Genomic DNA, 7500 nt, shown 5'->3' with positions numbered 1-7500 from the left:
CCCGCCAAGGGACCTCCCACACCAGACGGTCGGAGCCAGATCGATCAAAGTGTGGACCGCAGCGAAGTCGCCCCTCGCACCACGCTCGCGGGTCCGGGTTGGAAAACTGGGTGACGAGCACCACAGGGCGGCAGAGCCATCGCACTTGCCGGGTGGCAGAGGAAGGACCGGACTATGTACCATAGCGGCCAACGACTCCCAGAGCCGGTAGCGCGGCGTCTGCTCTCAGCCTAAGAGGCTTTTGGGAGTGCTCAGGCAAGGGTCAGCCTGCACCCTTGCTGGCAGCACCCAGGGGGAACCAGGACGCTTGCGTCTCCCGCCTTCATTTTCGACACAAGCGCCTGAGGAGGGACACCACCCCTCCCCTTGTGTCAAGAGACCTCCGCACTGGCCTCTGACTGATTCTTAGAACGGACGGAAAGAGTCGGGCAAGCCTGTCAAAGCTTTGAGCGAATGTCAAAAGCTTTAGACTGCCGCGAACCCTCCGGCTTGCACTGAGACACGAGGTCGATGTGCTAAGCACCCCGGGGCCCCTTTCGCCTGCAGGTCCCGAGCCGCCAACATGTTCTTAGTATCGTGTTCCCCAAACCTGGGTGACGGGCACCACAGGGCGGCAGAGCCATCGCACTTGCCGGGTGGCAGAGGAAGGACCGGACTATGTACCATAGCGGCCAACCACTCCCAGAGCCGGTCGTGCGGGGCTCGAGGTCTGCTCTCAACGTCACATGCTTCTGTGAGTGCTCAGGCAAGGGTCAGACCACATCCTTCCTGGCAGCACCCAAAGCAACCAGGCCGCTCGTGTCTCTCGCCTTCATTTTTCGACACAAGCGCCTGAGGAGGGACGCCACCCCTCCCCTTGCGTCAAGAGACCTCCCCACCGGCCTCTGACTGATTCTTAGAACGGACGGAAAGAGTCGGGCAAGCCTGTCAAAGATTTGAGCGTATGTCAAAAGCTTTAGACTTCCGCGAACTCTCTGGCTTGCACTGAGACCCGAGGTCGATGTGCTCAGCACCACGGGGCCCCTTTCGCCTGCAGGTCCCGAGCCGCCAACATGTTCTTAGTATCGTGTTCCCCAAACCTGGGTGACGGGCACCACAGGGCGACAGAGCCATCGCACTTGCCGGGTGGCAGAGGAAGGACCGGACTATGTACAATAGCGGCCAACGACTCCCAGAGCCGGTTGTGCGGGGCTCGAGGTCTGCTCTCAACATCACATGCTTTTGGATGTGCTCAGGCAAGGGTCAGACCACATCCTTCCTGGCAGCACCCAAAGCAACCAGGCCGCTCGCGTCTCTCGCCTTCATTTTTCGACACAAGCGCCTGAGGAGGGACGCCACCCCTCCCCTTTGCGTCAAGAGACCTCCCCACCGGCCTCTGACTGATTCTTAGAACGGACGGAAAGAGTCGGGCAAGCCTGTCAAAGCTTTGAGCGAATGTCAAAAGCTTTAGACTTCCGCGAACTCTCCGGCTTGCACTGAGACGCGAGGTCGATGTGCTAAGCACCACGGGGCCCCTTTCGCCTGCAGGTCCCGAGCCGCCAACATGTTCTTAGTATCGTGTTCTCCAATCCTGGGTGACGGGCACCGCAGGGAGGCAGAGCCATCGCACTTGCCGGGTGGCAGAGGAAGGACCGGACTATGTACAATAGCGGCCAACGACTCCCAGAGCCGGTTGTGCGGCGTCTGCTCTCAGCCTAAGAGGCTTCTGGGAGTGCTCAGGCAAGGGTCAGCCTGCACCCTTGCTGGCAGCACCCAGGGGAACCAGGACGCTTGCATCTCTCGCCTTCATTTTCGACACAAGCGCCTGAGGAGGGACGCCACCCCTCCCCTTGCGTCAAGAGACCTCCCCACCAGCCTCTGACTGATTCTTAGAACGGACGGAAAGAGTCGGGCAAGCCTGTCAAAGCTTTGAGCGAATGTCAAAAGCTTTAGACTTCCGCGAACTCTCCCGCTTGCACTGAGACGCGAGGTCGATGTGCTAAGCACCACGGGGCCCCTTTCGCCTGCAGGTCCCGAGCCGCCAACATGTTCTTAGTATCGTGTTCTCCAAACCTGGGTGACGGGCACCGCAGGGAGGCAGAGCCATCGCACTTGCCGGGTGGCAGAGGAAGGACCGGACTATGTACAATAGCGGCCAACGACTCCCAGAGCCGGTAGTGCGGCGCCTGCTCTCAGCCTAAGAGGCTTTTGGGAGTGCTCAGGCAAGGGTCAGCCTGCACCCTTGCTGGCAGCACCCAGGGGAACCAGGACGCTTGCATCTCTCGCCTTCATTTTCGACACAAACGCCTGAGGAGGGAAGCCAACCCTCCGTGTGTCAAGAGACCGTCCCCGCCCCGGCCTCCGACTGATTCTTAGAACGGACGGAAAGAGTCAGGCAAGCCTGTTAAGACTTCCGCGAACTCTCCGGCTTGCACTGAGACGCGAGGTCGATGTGCTCAGCACCACGGGGCCCCCTTCGCCTGCAGGTCCCGAGCCGCCAACATGTTCTAAGTATCGTGTTCCCCAAACCTGGGTGACGAGCACCGCAGGGAGGCAGAGCCATCGCACTTGCCGGGTGGCAGAGGAAGGACCGGACTATGTACAATAGCGGCCAACGACTCCCAGAGCCGGTAGTGCGGCGCCTGCTCTCAGCTTAAGAGGCTTTTGGGAGTGCTCAGGCAAGGGTCAGCCTGCACCCTTGCTGGCAGCACCCAGGGGAACCAGGACGCTTGCATCTCTCGCCTTCATTTTCGACACAAACACCTGAGGAGGGAAGCCAACCCTCCGTGTGTCAAGAGACCGTCCCCGCCCCGGCCTCCGACTGATTCTTAGAACGGACGGAAAGAGTCAGGCAAGCCTGTCAAAGATTTGAGCAGATGTCAAAATCTTTTAAGACTTCCGCGAACTCTCCGGCTTGCACTGAGACCCGAGGTCGATGTGCTCAGCACCACGGGGCCCCTTTCGCCTGCAGGTCCCGAGCCGCCAACATGTTCTAAGTATCGTGTTCCCCAAACCTGGGTGACGAGCACCGCAGGGCGGCAGAGCCATCGCACTTGCCGGGTGGCAGAGGAAGGACCGGACTATGTACAATAGCGGCCAACCACTCCCAGAGCCGGTAGTGCGGCGTGCGAGGTCTGCTCTCAGCGGAAGAGGGTTTTGGGAATGCTCAGGCAAGGGCCAGCCTGCACCCTTCCTGGCCGCTCCCACGGGAACCAGGCTACTTGCAATCCTTTCCCCCAATAGCAAGTGCCTTTTGGAGGGACGGCCGGAGTCAACGTGGGGTTTGCCCGCCCTCCAAAGTGTCAAGAGACCGCCGCACAGGCCTCTGACTGATTCTTAGAACAGGCAGCAAGAGTTGGGTAAGTCTGTCGAAAATTTGACAAAGTGTCAAAAATTAGACTTCCGAGAGCTCTTGGGCATGCACACAGGCCTGTCATTCAAGTGCTCTGCCCGCGGAACCGTTTTTCGGATGCCTTTCAAAGTGGTCCCGCGCCGCCATTTTGTTCTAAAAATCGTGTTCCCAGAAATCTCCGGGTACCCCGCCAACCTCACTGTGTCACAATGTCAAGTGGCACTGAATGGGTCTGAATTTCAAATTCGACTGCTTCGCTCTGGAACTCGAACCCGGCAAAACCGTTTGGATTTTTCCCGGTCCAGACTTCCGCGGCAGACAAAGTTAAAGTTTTCGGGCTGCAGACTCAAAACGACATCTGGCCAACCGCCGGGCTCAATTCGCCCAGTTCCTCCGGCACTTCGGAACTCATGTTCGGCATGAGTTTTTGAATCTTTCCCGATGCTTCGGCATTTTCCTCCGCTGACACTTAGAATATTTTTCACACTTGGCCGAAAATTTTTCTAAGTTTTTCTGGTTACTGATTTCTTCTTTTCGGGCATTTTTCTAAGTTTTCTTGGTTACTCATTTCTCATTTTCAAACATTTTTCTAAGTTTTTCTGGTTACTGATTTCTTCTTTTTGGGCATTTTTCTAAGTTTTCTTGGTTACTCATTTCTCATTTTCAAACATTTTTCTAAGTTTTTCTGGTTACTCATTTCTCATTTTCAAACATTTTTCTAAGTTTTTCTGGTTACTGATTTCTTCTTTTTGGGCATTTTTCTAAGTTTTCTTGGTTACTCATTTCTCATTTTCAAACATTTTTCTAAGTTTTTCTGGTTACTGATTTCTTCTTTTTGGGCATTTTTCTAAGTTTTCTTGGTTACTCATTTCTCATTTTCAAACATTTTTCTAAGTTTTCTTGGTTACTCATTTCTCATTTTCAAACATTTTTCTAAGTTTTTCTGGTTACTGATTTCTTCTTTTTGGGCATTTTTCTAAGTTTTCTTGGTTACTCATTTCTCATTTTCAAACATTTTTCTAAGTTTTTCTGGTTACTCATTTCTCATTTTCAAACATTTTTCTAAGTTTTTCTGGTTACTGATTTCTTCTTTTTGGGCATTTTTCTAAGTTTTCTTGGTTACTCATTTCTCATTTTCAAACATTTTTCTAAGTTTTTCTGGTTACTCATTTCTCATTTTCAAACATTTTTCTAAGTTTTTCTGGTTACTCATTTCTGCTTTTCCAACGTTTTACTAAGTTTTGCTGGTTACTGAGTTCACACTTTTAAACATTTTCGGGCATTTTTCTACGTTTTTCATGTTACTCATTTAGCACTTTCAGGCACTTTCCTATGCTTTCCTGCTTACTGATTTCACACTTTTAAGCATCTTCGGGCATGTTCCCTAAGTTTTGCAGTTCATTCGTTTGGGACAGTCAGGCAACTTTCCTAAGCTTTCCTGGTAACCGAATTCACATTGTTGAGAACTTTGGAACCCTTCCCTAAGCTGTGCTGGTTACTCACTTTACCTCTTCAGACACTTGCCCCCGTTGTGACAGAGACCACTTCCCGACTCGGGAAATGCACCAAATTCGGCCTGAACTCAGAGGGCAGTCCCCCCTCGAAGGCGTGGAAGTCGGCAGAATCGCCGGGTCAAATCCGGCTGAGCTACCCGGCTTGGAAGCCTCAAAGTCGGTATGAGCTGTCAGGTTCACTCCCATCCCCGTTTGGACCACTTCCCGACTCGGGAAATTCACCAAATTCGGCCTGAACTCAGAGGACAGTCCCCCCTCGAAGGCGTGACAGTCGGCAGAACCGCCGGATCAAATCCGGCTGAGCTACCCGGCCCCGAAGCCTCAAAGTCGGTAAGAGCTGTCAGGTTCACTCCCATCCCCGTTTGGACCACTTCCCGACTCGGGAAATTCACCAAATTCGGCCTGAACTTATACAACAGTCCCCCCTCGAAGGCGTGACAGTCGGCAGAACCGCCGGATCAAATCCGGTTGAGCTACCCGGCTTGGAAGCCCCAAAGTCGGTAAGAGCTGTCAGGTTCACTCCCATCCCCGTTTGGACCACTTCCCGACTCGGGAAATTCACCAAATTCGGCCTGAACTTATACAACAGTCCCCCCTCGAAGGCGTGACAGTCGCTAGAACCGCCGGATCAAATCCGGTTGAGCTACCCGGCTTGGAAGCCCCAAAGTCGGTAAGAGCTGTCAGGTTCACTCCCATCCCCGTTTGGACCACTTCCCGACTTAGGAAATTCACCAAATTCGGCCTGAACTTAGAGGAGAGTCCCCGCTCGAAGGCGTGGAAGTCGGCAGAATCGCCGGGTCAAATCCGACTGAGCTACCCGGCCCCGAAGCCTCAATGTCGGTAAGAGCTGTCAGGTTCACTCCCATCCCCGTTTGGACCACTTCCCGACTCGGGAAATTCACCAAATTCGGCCTGAACTTAGACAACAGTCCCCCCTCGAAGCCGTGGCAGTCGCTAGAACCGCCGGATCAAATCCGGTTGAGCTACCCGGCTTGGAAGCCCCAAAGTCGGTATGAGCTGTCAGGTTCACTCCCATCCCCGTTTGGACCACTTCCCGACTTAGGAAAATCACCAAATTCGGCCTGAACTCAGAGGGCAGGCCCCCCTCGAAGGCCAGGCATTCGGCAGAACCGCCGGGTCAAATCCGACTGTGCTACCCGGCCCCAAAGCCTCAAAGTTGGTATGAGCAGTTAGGTTCACTCCCATCCCCGTTTGGACCACTTCCCGACTTAGGAAATTCACCAAATTCGGCCTGAACTTAGAGGAGAGTCCCCGCTCGAAGGCGTGGAAGTCGGCAGAATCGCCGGGTCAAATCCGACTGAGCTACCCGGCCCCGAAGCCTCAATGTCGGTAAGAGCTGTCAGGTTCACTCCCATCCCCGTTTGGACCACTTCCCGACTCGGGAAATTCACCAAATTCGGCCTGAACTTAGACAACAGTCCCCCCTCGAAGCCGTGGCAGTCGCTAGAACCGCCGGATCAAATCCGGTTGAGCTACCCGGCTTGGAAGCCCCAAAGTCGGTATGAGCTGTCAGGTTCACTCCCATCCCCGTTTGGACCACTTCCCGACTTAGGAAAATCACCAAATTCGGCCTGAACTCAGAGGGCAGGCCCCCCTCGAAGGCCAGGCATTCGGCAGAACCGCCGGGTCAAATCCGACTGTGCTACCCGGCCCCAAAGCCTCAAAGTTGGTATGAGCAGTTAGGTTCACTCCCATCCCCGTTTGGACCACTTCCCGACTTAGGAAATTCACCAAATTCGGCCTGAACTTAGAGGAGAGTCCCCGCTCGAAGGCGTGGAAGTCGGCAGAATCGCCGGGTCAAATCCGACTGAGCTACCCGGCCCCGAAGCCTCAATGTCGGTAAGAGCTGTCAGGTTCACTCCCATCCCCGTTTGGACCACTTCCCGACTCGGGAAATTCACCAAATTCGGCCTGAACTTAGACAACAGTCCCCCCTCGAAGCCGTGGCAGTCGCTAGAACCGCCGGATCAAATCCGGTTGAGCTACCCGGCTTGGAAGCCCCAAAGTCGGTATGAGCTGTCAGGTTCACTCCCATCCCCGTTTGGACCACTTCCCGACTTAGGAAAATCACCAAATTCGGCCTGAACTCAGAGGGCAGGCCCCCCTCGAAGGCCAGGCATTCGGCAGAACCGCCGGGTCAAATCCGACTGTGCTACTCGCCCCAAAGCCTCAAAGTTGGTATGAGCAGTTAGGTTCACTCCCAAACCCGTTGGGACCACTTCCCGACTTAGGAAATTCACCAAATTCGGCCTGAACTTAGACAACAGTCCCCCCTCGAAGGCGTGACAGTCGGTAGAACCGCCGGGTCAAATCCGGCTGAGCTACCCGATTTGGAAGCCTTCAACACAAAACCCATCCGGCAATGCCACTCAAAAAGGGCCCAAATTCAGAAACACCCCCTTCAATAGGTACCACTTCCTCGGAGACACTACCGGGACAAGCTCCCCTCGGCGAAAATTAAGCCCCCACCACTAACTGAAGCCAACCGCAGCCCCAACTTCAACGGAGAAATCAGTAACCAATTCAAAAATGCACTTGGTTACTGATTTGTACTGCTTCAAAAATATTCTAAGTGTCGCTGGTTACTGATTTGTACTGCTCCAAAAATATTCTAAGTGTCACTGGTTACTGATT

The 7500-nt window shown here is 54.1% G+C and overlaps 1 long non-coding RNA gene across 1 annotated transcript in view; it reads right to left on the bottom strand.

Moving 5' to 3' along the window:
* The window catches only part of LOC132806678 (uncharacterized), a 43764-nt gene that overhangs the window by 22080 nt on the left and 14184 nt on the right, over positions 1-7500 (bottom strand). The window contains exon 2 of the long non-coding RNA XR_009641665.1: positions 871-1843. This is a non-coding gene — a long non-coding RNA (uncharacterized LOC132806678). The remainder of the gene's footprint in view (positions 1-870; positions 1844-7500) is intronic.

Source organism: Hemiscyllium ocellatum (assembly GCF_020745735.1).
Source record: "Hemiscyllium ocellatum isolate sHemOce1 chromosome 15 unlocalized genomic scaffold, sHemOce1.pat.X.cur. SUPER_15_unloc_22, whole genome shotgun sequence".
Classification (NCBI taxonomy): Eukaryota; Metazoa; Chordata; class Chondrichthyes; order Orectolobiformes; family Hemiscylliidae; genus Hemiscyllium; species Hemiscyllium ocellatum.
The sequence above is the reverse complement of the archived record's forward strand: the minus strand, read 5'-3'. Positions and strand labels throughout refer to the sequence as shown.